At 42.4% G+C, this 15,743-nt stretch overlaps 1 long non-coding RNA gene across 4 annotated transcripts; it reads left to right on the top strand.

Moving 5' to 3' along the window:
* Nucleotides 1-7,119: 7,119 nt before the first annotated feature.
* LOC113632410 (uncharacterized) lies at nucleotides 7,120-15,511 on the top strand. 4 transcript variants are annotated; one of them, XR_003437797.1, is made up of 4 exons: nucleotides 7,120-9,803; nucleotides 10,298-10,426; nucleotides 11,400-11,488; nucleotides 11,842-13,071. It is a non-coding gene; the product is annotated as an uncharacterized LOC113632410 (long non-coding RNA). The 4 variants fall into 4 exon arrangements; XR_003437796.1 differs by lacking the exon at nucleotides 11,842-13,071 and having other exon boundaries at nucleotides 7,145-9,803; nucleotides 11,400-11,835; XR_003437795.1 differs by lacking the exon at nucleotides 11,400-11,488 and having other exon boundaries at nucleotides 7,157-9,803.
* The last annotated feature ends 232 nt before the right edge of the window (nucleotides 15,512-15,743 follow it).

Below are 15,743 nucleotides of genomic sequence, written 5' to 3'. Positions count from 1 at the left end.
AAAAAAAAAAAAAAAAAAAAAAAAAAAAAAAAAAAAAAAAGATGCAACAGGGTAAAAGGCAAAATTAAACAAAGACAAGGGGGAAAGAAACCCAGGACTGGGAACCAAGAAGTAACACCAAGTCTCCCTGGATTGTCCAGGGAAAGGCACTTTGCATCCCAATTTACTTGGAATCTGGACCAGCTTCAGGCTGGCCCCAGGAGGACAGTTTCAGACAGGATGGAGATGACGGTGTGGTGGGCCTATAGCCAGGTTGCTGTCAGTGGCCAGCTCCCTCCCGCGCATGTTCAGGGCTTCTAGAACACAACACTCCCCAGCCTCTAAAGCCCTTGATAGCGGTGGATTTTGGGCTGCCTCCTGATGTTCTTTGCTTATAGTTCTCACAGACAGCACGTAGAGTTGAGGCTCAGTACGATTATACAAATATAATCTCAGGTTCCCAAATTACAGAGCAGAGTCTGATTAGTTGGATAGCTTCTGTCATGCATGTATCAAGCCAGATGCTTCCTTTCGGTTTTCTGAGTCTAGTCCTTTCTTTGTCTCCAGAGGCTCTCTTTGAAGTATGGTCTCTCAAGCTCACTTCCCCTGCTGTTAAGAAACGGATTCTTTCACCTGTTCAGATATCTCTCTCATAATTTTATAAATGTTAATTACCATCTGTGTTAGACATTTGCAGAATGTTCAAGTCTCTTATCTCATTTAATCATCAAGATGACCCTGTGACATAGGTAATATTGTCATCATTCAGAGTTTGAGAAAACAGAAACATGAAAAGTTGAAGAATTTATTTAGTAGTGAGTGCACAGATAGTGACTGGTTCCCAAACCCAGGGTCCCTAGCTTTCCCCAGACCCTATGCCTCCTTTCTTCAGCCCCAGCCACTATGATTTTCCTTAACTTACAGCACCTTTGTTCTTTCTTGGGGAAGAGAGTAACCTGCCACAAGTAACCCACCTAGACATCAATAACGCTTTATACATTCTCCCTAAACATTCTGTTCTGGTTTGACTCATTCCCCAAAGCTCCTACCTAGCTGGTTTAGAAGTTAGTGAGAAGACAGAGTGAATTGTGAGGATGGCCAGAGACCACCTTTAGAGTGGACAATACCTCAAGATTAAGGTCGACTCTGAAAGACCCAGATGAATTCTGGAATCATTCCTGCCTTCTGAGGCTCCCCTGGATGGGTCCTGCTCCAAGGGAACTGGCATTGGTTTGGGCTCCATCCTGCTGTGGATTCCTGCCTTGTGATGGGATAAAATCGAGACCATCCTTTGTGAGCAGGTGACAGTGGGAGGAGGACATGAACATCCCTCATGTAGAGATCTACTCACTCCGGTTATCACGCGACACTCCTTGGCGCCTAGCACGAGTTAGCACAGAGCAAGTACTCAATAAATGTTTTTTTGAATTTAATCAAATGGTAACCAATATTTTGTCTTGTTATTTTCCCCCCTCCAGGAAACCGATTCTACAAATGAAATACACTTAACTGAAATTCCTTCTTGTCTTTCTCCCTTCCCTCCCCCCTCTCTCTTTCTTTTTTTTTCTTACCTTCTTCTAAACATTGATGCATATAGAATGTTACTATTTTCAGAGGGACTACCAGTCTCCTCAAGCCCTAGACAGAGAGGGGCAGAATACAAATAATGCACCTCCCTCAGATAACCTCATTTGATCTGTCTGTTTCACCACTTTTACCCACAATGCATAGGAAATATAAAGTATCATTAATTCATTCCACCCCAAATCCAAGCGTTTGTTCTACTTTATTTTTCCATTTCCTGCATTAAGAAGCTATTATTCATAGTCTTCCTCCCCCACCCCCGAGGGGAGAAAAAAGGATGCTCTTGCTTTTTGTGGGTGGCCTGTGAGGGTTCCTGAGCAGATGTTCAGAGAATTAGATTTCATCTGTAAATTTGTGTCTGAATCGCTTTGGTAAGCTGTGAGTATTCAGTAGTATTAGTTAGTATTCAGTAGGCTGCTACCTGAGTACCTCTCCCCAGCACCTCTATTACTTTTTTCCTTTCTGTTTATTTCTACTATTTAAATGAACTCTTCTATTTTCTGAGCGTGTCGTGTCTTACAGTAATGATATGTAAGGAATATATCATTCCTAATATACAATCTATTATATTGTATATATTATATGAATATATATATATCTCCTAATATATAAGGAAGATTTCAACATTATTTAGCTTATACATATATTGACAGTTCTTTTCTCACCTAACTCAGGGATTTTAAGGACATCAAAAGAGTGAAATTTAGCAGTTACGTTCAAGAAAAGGATACACCATCTCTTGACCAAACTCCATTTTTCTTTGTACAACTTAGCCCAAAATGTTCAATACAGAATGCAGTAGTGTAGCCCAACAATTTCTGCATCTCTCTCTGTGAAAGGAGATAGCAGGGAAGTGATGCAAAGTAAGTTCTCGGGCTTTTTTTTTTTTTTTTTTAACACTTTTCCATCCACTGACCACCACCTTTGTTTTTCTTTTTTTGTTTGCTTGTTTGTTTCTTTAAAATATTTTATTTTCTATTTTATTGTATTTATTTATTTATTTTGGCTGCATTGGGTCTTCGTTTCTGCGCACAGGCTTTCTCTAGTTGGCGGTGAGCGGGGGCTACTCTTCGTTGCGGTGCGCAGGCTTCTCATTGTGGTGGCTTCTCTTGTTGCGGAGCACGGGCTCTAGGTGCACGGGCTCAGTAGTTGTGGCGTACAGGCTCTGTAGCTGTGGCTCGCGGGCTTTAGAGTGCAGGCTCAGTAGTTGTGTCTCACGGGCTTAGTTGCTCCGCGGCATGTGGGATCTTCCCGACCAGGGATCGAACATGCATCCCCTGCATTGGCAGGTGATCCCCTGCATTGGCAGGCGGATTCTTAACCACTGCACCACCAGGGTCTCCGGCTCTCTTAATAGCCTTTTATGGCAAGAGATGGAGAAGTTAAAGCACTGGATTGAAAACAGAACTTGATGTGATACTCGTGTTCAGGGAAAAAGTATTTCAGATTTTAAATTTAGCAACCTGGTTGAAAGTAACCCAGTCATAAAGAGGACCAATTTTGCAAAAACATTTGAAGAGTTCATCAGTTTCCTCAATGGCCTCTCAGAATGCTAGTCAGTTTATTCTCTTCTGCATGGCCCATCTTATCATCACCCTTGCCAACTTTACCTTCAATTATCTATGGATCTAACTCTGAATTATTTGCTAGTGGCTTCACACGTGATTTGTGCAGCTCTCCAGACTCCCTCTCATTTCATTAAATCTTGCAACTCTGAAGACTTGTATAATGACTATGTAGGTAACGAGGATCCCTGCGTATGTTTACATAGTGGGGATAACACTGTAATGCAGGTCTATACCGTATATTGCTACTTAACCCTACAGCACACTTATTTCACAATACCTTTAAGAATTCTTTATAAACATCATTGTAAGTGAATGACTGCTAAGAGTCTATCTTATAAATAAATTATAATCTATAATTTATTTAAACATTTCCTTATTTTGTTTTGTTTTTTTTTTTTTTGTGGTACGCGGGCCTCTTACTGTTGTGGCCTCTCCCGTTGCAGAGCACAGGCTCCGGACGCGCAGGCTCAGCGGCCATGGCTCACGGGCCCAGCCGCTCCGCGGCATGTGGGATCTTCTCGGACCGGGGCGCGAACCCGTGTGCCCTTTATTGGCAGGCGGACTCTCAACCACTGCGCCACCAGGGAAGCCCTAAACATTTCCTTATTTTGGGTAGTTATGCTGTTTCTTTCCTTCTTTCTTTTCTTTTATAAACAATGCAATAAATAACATCTCTGAACACAAATCTTTATTACATTCCTGTTTTTCCTCCTGATGGTTAACTAGAAGTATAATAACAAGGTGAAAAATTATGGACATTTTTATCCAAATTGCCAAATCGTTTTTCTGAATGTTAGCTGTAATTTATACTTTTACCAGCAGCATATCAATGTTCATGGAATCATACTTTTGCCAATATTGAGTATTACCAAGGAAAATATTTTTGAGAACCTAATATGTGAAAATATCTTCTTACTTTTTTTTTTTTTTTAAGATGTTGGGGGTAGGAGTTTATTAATTAATTAATTTATTTTTGCTGTGCTTGGTCTTCGTTTCTGTGCGAGGGCTTTCTCTAGTTGTGGCAAGCGGGGGCCACTCTTCATCGCGGTGCGTGGGCCTCTCACTGTCGCGGCCTTTCTTGTTGCGGAGCACAGGCTCCAGACCCACAGGCTCAGTAGTTGTGGCTCACGGGCCTAGTTGCTCCGCGGCATGTGGAATCCTCCCAGACCAGGGCTCGAACCCGTGTCCCCTGCATTAGCAGGCAGATTCTCAACCACTGTGCCACCAGGGAAGCCCCTCTTCTTACTTTTTATTTGAATTTCTTTGATAATGGGTTTTAAGATGTTTATGAATGATTTATATTTTATTTTCTGCAATTCTCCCAATTTTCTTCTAAAAGTTGTGAAGTTTTCTTTTCAAATTTATGTTTTAATGCACTTGGAATTTATTTCTGTGGTTGGTGGAAGACAGAGACATAATTTTGTGGGTAATCAATCATATGAGGATCATTGATGGATTAAATATGCCATCTTTTCTTTAAAAATCTCCACTGATTATTTTTAAGGTCATTTCTCTCATTTATCAAGTTTTAATTTATATGCAAGTCCATTTCTGAGTTCTCTATTCTCTTCTATTGGCTTTTTTGTCCATCCCCTACTAATACACTCTCAGTAATTTGACTTTATAGTTAAGTCTTGATTTCTGGTAGGGCAAGCCTTGTCTTTTCACTTTATTTATCAGGAGTGTCTTGGATATTTTTAACCCCTTTCCCTTACTTGTGAATTTTAGGATCCAATAAATACTTGAATGGAGTTGCATCTCTTTTATAGATTTATTCAGGGAAAATTAACCTCTTTTCAATATTGAATCTTCCATTCACAGACATGTTTTATATCTCCATTCATTCAGGTCTTTTCTTACGTACCTCAATGTTGTAATTGTCTAAATAAAGACTTTGTACAATTCATTTTCCAGATTCTGTTGATTTTATGAATGAGATTTTTTTTCATTAAGTTTTCCAATTGTTTATTCCTTACAGACATCTTTTGACTTTTTAGCAGCTTTATTGAGATGTAATTCATGTATCATACAATTCCTCCACTTAAAGTATACAATTTAATGTTTTTTAGACTCTTCAAAGCTATGGGCAACCATCACAGCAGTCAATTTTAGAAGGTTTTCATGACCTTAGCAAGAAGCCCAGCATCTTTTAGCTAGCCTTCTACTTTTCCATCCCTCCTCCACCCTCCCACAGGGGGGTTTGGACATGTCTTCAGAATGAAACAAACATCCATCTAAGAGAGTGAAGGAAATTAATAAGGGAAAGAGAATAAATAGAATAGCAGAGGCCCTGAGAACAAATGTCCATATTAGGAGGCAGTAAAAGGAAGAGGAGTTGACTAGGGAGACATGGGATCCGGCAGAGAAACAGAGATGAAGGTCGTTCAGAGGAGCCATGGGGCGAATGAATCCCACTGAGTGGAACATCAACATTGCAGAGGAAGACTGAGGCCTGAAAATCAGTCACTGACCTTTAGACAACTCCTTGGTGACCTTTGGGAGAAAAGCTTCTATGGGGCATGAGGTGCAGCAAAATCTTAGGAAAAGAAGACACTGTTCCTAAAGATCACTGATTCAAGAAGTGTGGCAACAGAAGGAAAATAAGAATAGGATTGAAAATAATGGAGGAAGCAACGAGGAACATTTCTCAAGTTATTAGAAGCCTGAATACGCTCATAGGCAGAGGGAAAAAAGTCTGTGGAAAGGAGAAACTGAAGGTGGGGTCTGCTGTGCTCATTGAGTGATGAAATGAGCATTGTGACGAAACAGGTGTTGTGGTTAACTTGTATAAAAGAGGATGCTCTTTTCTTTCTTTTAAAAAATTTTTAATTTAATTTTTATTTTATATTGGAGTATAGTTGATTTACAATGTTGTGTTAGTTTCAGGTGTACAGCAAAGTGATTCAGTTATATATGCATCTATCCCTTTTCAGATTCTTTTTCCATATAGGTTATTACAGAGTACTGAGTAGAGTTCCCTGTGCTATACAGTAGGTCCTTGTTGGTTGTTTTATATATAGTAGTGTGTATATGTTAATCCCAAACTCCTAATTTATCCCTCCCCCCACCTTTCCCCTTTGGTAAAAAAGGCTGCTCTGAACCTCCATCATCGTCATGGGTAAATCTATACCATTGCTTCCAAGTTAAAAAAAAAAAAGGGATGCTCCTTTTCTTGAAGGAACAAAGTCTTTGGAGATGACGAAGGGCGGTGAGACATTCATGTTAGTTAGGTAGGAGACTTTTCTGTCAAGACTGCTGAAGATAGTGGAGTGGGAGGGAGAAACTCACTGCTTGAAGGACATGAAGTAAGAGGGAAGAGGCGTCCACATCCCTGATATTCTCCACTTGCACAAGCTCAGGCTGGGAAAAAAAATGAGCTGTTGCCTTAGAGCAAGCTGCCTGTCTGCCAGGCCAGCAGTGACACAGCCTCTTTAAAATACTCCAGAAGCCGTGAGAACCAAACACACACACACACACACACACACACACACACACACACACACACACAGCAGCTTCAGGGGCAGACAGGAGAGCAGCCCCAGTGCATTCTGGGTTCCAGCCACCCTGTGTCCCTGCCACGTCCCCTCTGAGGATGGTGGGAAGCGGCTCTTTCCTGGGTACACAGGTGGGAGAGACCACATTCCCAATCCCCAGGCCAGCCTCTGGCCCAGCCCAGCTGGGCTGTGAACTCTACTCGCGTGATCAGGCTGGGGACAGCTTGGAGGTAGTGATGAAAATCCCTTACACTCCCTCTCATAACCATTTCAAAAGGGCTTTCCCAAAATATGATGTCATTGCATTCTCACGGCACCATGGCCTTGCTGTTGCCAGTTTAAAATGCCAATCATTAAATGTCTTGAGTGAGGCCATGCAGCTGATACTAGTATCTAGGCCTTTTGATTTGAAAACCCCGGCTCTTTCAACCACCCTCATTGTCTACACCCAGCTGATCCACTTGAGAGCTGAGGAGGTGGGTTCTGGGAATTGGGAGGCAAGAATGAAAAAAATAAAAGGTGGATGACACAAAACCTGCCACCCAGCCTGAGCTTTGCTGAGGACGGCCCCTCCCTCTGTGGCCAGGAAGTCATTCCCATTTCTGCTGGAAGGAAACGATGGTGCCTATGTATTTAAAATCTCCTGGAAATGAAAGACTCAGTGATTTCTTAGAAGCAGTAGGGCAGGCAACGTAGGTGTGTGTGTCTGGTGATGGTGGTGGTGTTTGGGACACGGACAGGTGAAGGGTACGGTGTTACTTGAAACACAAGCGGGAAATGGCCTCTTTCCTCCTCCTTCACCTTGGATGTGGACTGGTCCACTCCCAGGTGAAGGGCACTGGCCAGATGTGTGACCTGGGCGACTTCCTCCATCTCTCCTGGGTTGGGCTTCTTTTCCTGGAAAACGAGATTGGGCTAGATGATTCCTAAGGTCTGACTAAACCTAACTTGTCTCCGAGTCCATCATTCGTAGCAAAACAGAAATCACAGAGCAGGAGAAAATGTTCTTCAGGTGGACTTCCTGTTCAAGGTCTTTTCTGATTTCCCACAGGGGCAGTGAAGTCATGAACGAGTCTGTGAAACAACATCATTTTCTTGGAGGTGGTTTGTGCCCTTTGCAAAATGAACCAACTAACCCATCAGTTAACCAACTAACCCATCAGTTAACCAACTAACTACACGACTAAATCAACTCACTGACCAACACACACCCGAACAGGTAGGAATGGAAACGTCCTCTTCTGTGAAAAACAGTGAATGACGCTGCAACGGGGAGTGATGCTGAGCTCTCCGCAGCAACCCCGGGCCTGCGGGGTCCAGCAGACCCCAAATGTGAACGACAGTAAAGTACGTGGCTGACTAGACTGGTCTTGCAGCCAGGCCGGTGTGCCTTGGGATGAAATATTTCCAAGGATGGTTTTTCTCTAAAACTCCGATGGCTGGATGGCAGCCCCGGGGTGTTTCGTGACATGAACCTGTAAGCGTCTGGTACTCCCTGGCTCGCAGGGCACCGGCTACTTTGGTTTCATGTGGCCCTGCCAACAGTGGAGAGGCGCCGTGTGCACTTTCAGTCACGTGACCCGGTGACTCAGGCCCTTTCTAGTTCATGCTTGTTGGAGTTTGGGAACCAGGGAGGAAGGGTGAGAAGCTCCCGCACCAGCTCTCTGGGAGGGTCTGGGCTTGAGTAATAGTTTATCGTGTGGCTCACCCTGAACCCTTTTTATGCCAGTGTAATAAAGTTATCTTATAGTTTCAGGATTGCCATTTTCAGATGAGGTTTCCGGAGCTCATGTATCCTAGCTCCTGTCTCCAAACGGAGTAAGCCAGAATCATCCGAGGGGAAAAAAAAAGTCTACATTTCACCACTTCCTTTAATGAAATGGTTTGGTGTTTAACCACCTCGTCACCAGAAATATCTCTGTGCTCTTGACCTAAATTCACCCTGCCACGTTTCAGCGTGATTCCGGTTACTCAGGGAGACAGACTGGAAAATTCATTTCATAGCAGTAGGAGTGTCTAAGTAACCTTAAGGGAAGGTGCTTATTCCAACTTTATTTTCTCTTCCCTGCCGATCTATAGCCCCCTTTCAAACTAGATTTCAAAGGTTGAACCCCCTTTCCGAATCTTTCACTGCTGAACCCCTGTCATCCAGAGAGACCAGAACACACGAGCTTGGGGTTCATTTTTCATGCACTTGTTCTTGTTGACAAGCTCTTTTGCAAATGTTCTGAGTCTATTTCAGGTCACAGCGCTCTGTATTTGCAAGTAGGATGGATTCTCTTTAATGCAACTCTGGTGCTGTGAAAAATGCCTGGGCTTGGAGTCAGAAGTCCTGGACTTGTCACTCACCAGCTGTTATTTGAGACACATTCCTCAGCCTCAGAGAGGTTCCGTTTACTCGTCTGGAAAACAGAGAAAATGGGGCTTCAACTGCTGGGGTCATTGTGAAGATAAATGAAGGAAAATGTATGCAAGTGCTGAGGATAATGGCTCACATTTGACGGGTGACCCGCAGGCACTAATTCACATTTTTTTAAGGGCAGTGCCTATAACTTCTATTTCTATAGTTTTCCTTGTTAAGGGCTCAGGGTGCTGCTTTGCCCACTGGAGAAGCTTCGTGAGGACTGCTGACTGGCCAGCTTATTTGGTAGCTGAGGACACACAATCGGAAAAGGATTTAGGGTCATTTTGTGGTCTGAAGTCTGGTGAAGTCCCAGATTGCGGGTGCCCACAGCAGGTGGGTTGCAGGAGATGGAACGATGGGGCAGTATGTGTCTGCCGGGAAACCAGGTGAGGCAAGAGCCATAGAATAGGAATCTAGGGGAAACATAACTGAGGATTTGCTCTGAAAGAGAAGTCTGATGCAGGCATATGGGCAAGAAACGGTCCCATAAGCAACTCTGTCTCTTGTAACTTCTCCAGCTCTTAGAGTTCACCTTTGTGCTGCCTTTCTGTGTTACTGCGTCACTTCAACAAGTCCGTTCTGATCCTTATCTGTGAGAGGTGGGGCTTCTGTATCCAGGTGCTCAAGTTGATTGCCTAGGAAGTTGCAGAAGTAATTTCTGCGAAAACAACTTATTTTCCCCAGAAAGCACAGGATCTGTCCTCCATCTAGTTCCTTAGGGCTTCTTCCGCACCAGGGTCCGAGACCCCATGATATGGCTGCAGCGAGGCTCTGGTGAGTGCGGGGGACAAGTGGGGACACTGCTCTGATGTGACTCCAGGTGAAGTGGGCAGGGTTCCTCAGGGGTTGAGCAACCCATTCCACAAATGTTCTAAGGAAGGAAATGAGATTTGGGTGGGAAACCCAAAGCCTGGAGATTACTGAGGCCTGGGGAGGGGTTTGTTTGTAGAGGGTGAGGCCAGCTGAATGGATGGGGGGAGGGAGACTGTTGGAAGGTCAAGGCAAGGGTAGGTCACATCCATTGCACAGCTCACCTATTTGGTCAAAGCAAATGAAGAAGTCAGGTGGCAGCTACTCATTTATTTTTCTACCACAAGTCCCTTGACCCATGATAGGATCCTCAGATGCAGAGTTGAACACATTCGTCAGTTCATTAACAGGCTGTGCAAGGTCACAGTCTGGTTTTACCTTGGTTGCCTTTCCCTTTTATCCCTGATTATCATTCCTATTTCTCTTCTGCCCCCTCCCTCATTTCCCACTCCCCCCAGCTGCCAATCCCTGACTCACACAGGACAGTCTCTAAGGATAGGACAAGTACCCTTGGACCTGTGTTCCTACAACTTCTGCAAGAGCCTCCCCGGGCACATACCCAGCATGGGGGAATTGCTGGGCGTGAGGTATATGAATACTTCATCTTCACCAAAGAATACTTGGTTGCTTTCCAGAATGGTTGTGCCTGTTTAATGCTGCTCCCGAAATGCACAGACAAGTCTATTTCCCCAAGTCTTCTCCATCACTTGGTATTACCCAGCTTTCTAATCTTTGTATATCGTGTAAGTGTATAAAATAGTATATTGATGTTTAAAAGTTTGTGTTTTGCTGATTTCTAGGCCTTCCTAGAAATGCATATCTCATCTCATCCTTGGCATCCATCCTCTAAACTGTGTATTGCAAGTTTTGCTCATTTTTCTTTTGGGTTTCTTATCTTTTTCGTGTTGATTTGCAAGAGTTTCTTGTATGTGTTAGGTATATAATTACCTACATATGTAGATACTATAATTTGTGCTGTTCTTATCCAGTTTTGGAATCAAGGTTATATATATTATGAGCCTCATAAAGTGATTGACGTTTTAACTTCTGTAACGGTTATATATCTATGCAAGGTTTAAATTTATTCTTTGCCAACTTGTCTCTTTATTTTATTTTTTAAGGGCTATTTGTTTATTTTTAAATTTTTAATTAGTTTTTAGTTAAGTCATGTAAAATGCCATTGTATGAAATTGTAGTTTTTCACATTCTTCTTTTTAAAAATTTTTTTTATTGAAATATAGTTGATTTACAATGTTGTGCTAGTTTCAGGTATACAGCAAAGTGATTCAGTTATACATATACATGTATATCTATTCTTTTTTAGATTCTTTTACATTATAGGTTATTACAAGACACTGAGTATAGTTCCCTATGGTATACAGTAGGTCCTTGTTGTTTATCTATTTTATATATAGTAGAGAGTCTATTTTAATCCCAAAGTCCTAATTTATCCCTCCCCTCCTTTTCCCCTTTGGTAGCCATAAGTTTGTTTTCTATGTCTGTGAGTCCCTTTCTGTTTTGTAAATAAGTTCATTTGTATCATTTCTTGTTTTTTTTTAGATTCCACATACAATTTAGCACTTTTTAAATTCACTATAATATATCTAGGTATGGATCCCCTGCTTATCTATGTTTTATAAAAACACTCCGTAAGTTTTCTTCAATTCTATTTCTCTGCTCCATATCTTAACTTTCATTTTTTTTGCTTCTTTTTTTTAGAAAAAAATAAAAATTTATACGGTATTTATTTGTTTATTCTTAATTAACGTAAGTCTCATAGCGTCCTCTTATATTAATTCTCTTCTTAGTGGAGTACTTCTTCCAAGAGAATATTAAGAGAAGTTTTATGTATGCCTGATATATCATTAATTTAGTCCCAAATTTTAAACAGTTTAATTGGTGTTAAAATTCTAGGTTGAAGGTTCTTGTCTTTCAATGCTGAAAAAGTTATTTTCTTGGCCAACATTTATTATAGATATTAAAAATTCCCATTTCTTTTCAGGGGATCTATACCTTCTCTCTGGAAACTTTTAGAATTGTCATTTTTGTTTTTGGTTTCCTGGACCATATTTATTTTCTTTACTTTCTGAGCCCCATGACATGACAGCAAAGGAATAAAAACTGGTATAAACTTCCAATAATGTAGAGAACATGGAGAGAGTCTTCAGAAGATAGGCAATTATGTGATGTGTGGATTATAAGAAGTAGGACGGTCACCACATGGAACCTGGGTCCACTCATCCGATGTGCAGCAAAGCCAATCCGCTGACACAGGGCTATGGCGAAGGAAAGTATAGCATTTATTACAGGGCACCAAGCAAGGAGATCGCTCCTCCTCAAGGGATATATTGATACATAACAATCTGATACAAATCTTTGAGTTCTTCTATAGGAACTAAGGTCCTCACCCAGGTAACTTCAGGCTGAGCACAAGATTCCTGGAGCACTGCCTTGTTACCTCACCACTAACCAATCAGAAGAAAGTCGTGCACCACACAGCCCTCACCCCAAATTTTGCTTTTAAAAACTCTCCTCTGAAAACCAGCAGGGAGTTTGGGTCTTTTGAGCATGATCTGCCTGTTCTCCCTGCTTGGCCTTTGGAATAAACCTTTCTCTGCTCCAAACTGTGATGTTTCCATTTGTTTGGCCTTACTGTGAGTAGGGCACATGAACTTGGGTTCAACACAGTTTCGTTCTTGTCTAAAGAAATCAAACAACCTGTTTTTAGTGTGGGCAATAATGCCACATCTGGGATCCATTTCTATTCACCCTGAAACGGAGCCCAGTAGTCAACAGTGGCACACTGAGTTCACGGTCAGCTTTAATAATTCCCACCAGTGACTACTTACTTGAGGGAATTGTGATACATGAAAAGAAACGTCATGGAATAGAGAAATAATCTCACAGGAATACAAGAGATAATTCAGGGTAAATAAGGAGCTTGAGAGAAACTAATTTGTATCCACAGAGACATTTATGAAGACACCATGTCAATTAAACAAGAAGAAGAGGCTATGAAAAGGCTAATTAAAAAGCTGGAAGATAAAATAGAGAAAATTAAAAGACGAAGAGTATAAAATGATCAACAACAACAATAAAAACATTTAGAATAACCCAGGGGCTCAACATCCAGCTGATAGGAGATTTAAAAAAAAAAAAAGTGGGGCTTCCCTGGTGGCGCAGTGGTTGAGAGTCCGCCTGCCGATGCAGGGGACACGGGTTCGTGCCCCGGTGCGGGAAGATCCCGCATGCTGCAGAGCGGCTGGGCCCGTGAGCCATGGCCGCTGAGCCTGCGCGTCCGGAGCCTGTGCTCCACAATGGGAGAGGCCACAACAGTGAGAGGCTCGCGTATCGCAAAAAAAAAAAAAAAAAAAAAAGTGAGAAGGAATTACAGAAAAATATTACAAGAGAATTTCCCATAGTGTAAGGATACAAAAGTTAAGAAAGAAGTGTTCACCTACTCTTCACCATAATGAATAAAAGACAGCAAATGCAACATTTAAAAATTCAGAACACTAATATTAAAAGAGAGATCTTAAATCGTTCCAGAGAGAGAGAGAGGAATGAAGAAAAAATAATGATAACCCACAAATAAATGGGCACCAAAGTCTTGAAAAAGCAACTCTAGATGACAGACTGTAATGAAATACTTCAAATTATGAAGGAAAACTACTTTTCAATGGACTTCTATGTCCAGCAAAAAATTGTGAATTTTGAAGGCAGAAGAAGAGACATTTTCAGACAGTGAAGTGTTGAAAAAGCTTAATTCCACACATCTTTTGAAGGAAGTCCTTTGAGGACACACTCCCACAAAAAAATGAAGGACTAAAGCAAGCCAGGAGGAGACACAGGATTCTGGAAGCAGTACGTGCAACCCTGGACAGGAGTGATGAGAAATGCATAATGACAGTTTTGCTGCAGGTCTAAGGAGAGATCAGTACAGATTTTATAGCTGAAGGAAACATGAATGTGTATCTTCTGCCATTTATAAAGACATCATAAGCACAGAAAGTTAAGGCAGCTGAAGTTAGCGATCTGGACCCAGTTAGACTAACTTCAGAGCCTGAACTCTTAATTTTTATCTTACATTGTTTCTTCTTGTAACTTAAAGTGATTTATGGTTTCCACCAGGAAAATAAAAATTTTAGTATGTTTCATGTGTGCTAAACATGCATTTATTGGAGCCAGAATGCAAAAAAAAAAAAAAAAAAAAAAGCTATGCAAAATTGCTAAATTAAGAAATAATTTTCTAGGGCTTCCCCGGTGGCACAGTGGTTGAGAATCTGCCTGCCAATGCAGGGGACATGGGTTCGAGCCCTGGTCTGGGAAGATCCCACATTCTGCGGAGCAACTAGGCCCGTGAGCCACAACTACTGAGCCTGCCCGTCTGGAGCCTGTGCTCCGCAGCAAGAGAGGCAGCGATAGTGAGAGGCCCGTGCACCACTATGAAGAGTGGCCCCCGCTCGCCGCAACTAGAGAAAGCCCTCGCACAGAAACGAAGCACACAGCCAAAAATAAATAAATATTTTTAAAAAAAGAAAAAAAAGAAAGAACTTTCTAGAAATCCAGAAAGAGCTCCTAGAGAAATGAATGTACCATGAGGAGATACAATTTTAAAAAGAGTGAAAGGGGTTTAAATTGAGGGAGAGGTCATGGGCAGGGGGAAGAGGGGGGCAAGAGATTTTTCTTTACATTTTAAGTCTTCTGCACCTGAAGAAATTAAATTGTGTGCCTGTATTCCTTTGCAAATTTAAAATTTTATTTCTGTGTATTTTAAAAAGGGTAAATAGGGCCTCTTTGGACGATAAGCCAAATGAGGAATTACAGCAACATGCAAAGGCATGGAAGAGCAAAACGTTCATGGCTTTGGGGAGAATGGTATATGGTTTAAGTGACTGGACTGGAGGGTCATTGGGGGCTGGTAGGAGAAGACGGAGATGACTCTGGAAAAGTAGACCAGGGTAAGGCAGTGGAAAGCATCGAATGCCCATGCTAAGTAGATTGGAATTTCCTTTGTTGGCAACGGAATGTTGAAAAGTTTTAAGCAGCATGATTCCATCTGTGTTCTAGGGGGCTCATCCTTATTGCAGTGTGAAGCGGGCTCTGAGTGTGGGAAGGCAGGAAGCCGGAGGACCAGAGCAGGGATGGTTATAGCCATCCACGACTTAACGGGTCTGAAGTAAGGCTTTCAACCTGGGAGGAAACTGAAGCTCCGTACCTGTGACTGGAATCAAAAGTCCTCCTGCCACTCTAGCTGCCGCCCTGGCCTGCAGTCTGCCACCCAGCACCCTCTCTCTGGCTTGGTAGCCCCTGCCCAGCGATGCGCTGATGGGCGGCGCGTTGGGGGGCAGTGGGTGGGCCTCGTGGAATTGCAGCCCCTCCTCGCCTGGGAGCTGCTACAAGCCTACGCCTGGACGGCATCTCAGTGCAGCTTTTTAGACCTTCCTATAAACTATTTTATGGCCCCTTTTAAAGCCGTGGTTTAGTTTTTAGCATGGGACTTCTACCAGCTTCTCCCCACACCCCCCATACCCTTTAATGGTTTCCTTGGTTTTTATAAGCAGTTTTTCCGTTTTTTCCTCCTGCCTTGCTAACTCATCTAAGAAGTAGGATTTTTCCCCCTTTTTCTTTTATTATTAATATCTTTAAAATAATAAAATGGAAAGAATGAGTGTTTGTAAACTTCTGGTCTCCTGCTTTCTAGGTTCACACCCAGGGTGCCCTCCCTCTGAGGCTAATTAACATTCCACGTGCTGGGTGTGGGTGTCTGTGTGACTAGAAGCCCTCAGATGGCTTCAGCCCTGTCTCTCCAGGTACCGTGATTCCCTCCCTGCCCTCTTATCAACCTACATCCCTGCTTTTCTCCTGCCCTCTCGTTGCCAGGCAACGTAGCTCAGGGGCAAT

This window comes from Aethalodelphis obliquidens, unplaced genomic scaffold, assembly GCF_003676395.1.
Source record: "Aethalodelphis obliquidens isolate GAN/ISIS:26980383/991018 unplaced genomic scaffold, ASM367639v1 scaffold36, whole genome shotgun sequence".
Taxonomy (NCBI): domain Eukaryota; kingdom Metazoa; phylum Chordata; class Mammalia; order Artiodactyla; family Delphinidae; genus Aethalodelphis; species Aethalodelphis obliquidens.
The sequence above is the reverse complement of the archived record's forward strand: the minus strand, read 5'-3'. Positions and strand labels throughout refer to the sequence as shown.